This window comes from Etheostoma spectabile, chromosome 11, assembly GCF_008692095.1.
Source record: "Etheostoma spectabile isolate EspeVRDwgs_2016 chromosome 11, UIUC_Espe_1.0, whole genome shotgun sequence".
NCBI classification, from domain to species: Eukaryota; Metazoa; Chordata; class Actinopteri; order Perciformes; family Percidae; genus Etheostoma; species Etheostoma spectabile.
This window is the reverse complement of record NC_045743.1, coordinates 23,515,001-23,515,328: the sequence shown is the minus strand read 5'-3', so window position 1 is coordinate 23,515,328 and position 328 is coordinate 23,515,001. Positions and strand designations below refer to the sequence as shown.

General features: G+C 49.7%; 1 long non-coding RNA gene across 1 annotated transcript in view; it reads right to left on the bottom strand.

The window, feature by feature from the left end:
* LOC116698224 (uncharacterized) overlaps positions 1-328 on the bottom strand; it is a 6,946-nt gene that overhangs the window by 4,559 nt on the left and 2,059 nt on the right. The window contains exon 2 of the long non-coding RNA XR_004334165.1: positions 21-26. This is a non-coding gene — a long non-coding RNA (uncharacterized LOC116698224). The remainder of the gene's footprint in view (positions 1-20; positions 27-328) is intronic.

Genomic DNA, 328 nt, shown 5'->3' with positions numbered 1-328 from the left:
TTGAAGAGGGGAACCACCACCCTGGTCTGCCACTCCTTAGGCACTGTCCAAGACTTCTACGCAATGTTAAAGAGGCTTGTCAACAAAGACAGCCCCTCCACACCCAGAACTTTCAGCATTTCTGGACAGATCTCATCAATCCCTGGGGCTTTGCCACTGTGGAGTTATTTGACTACCTCAGCGACTTCTTGCAGGGAAATTGACGACAATCCCCCATCATGTTCCAGCTCTGCCTCTACCACAGAGAACCTGTCAGCTGGATTTAGGAGTTCCCAAACAAAGAGGTGACGTTCCATAACCCTACCAGTCAGATTACCACAGGAGGTAA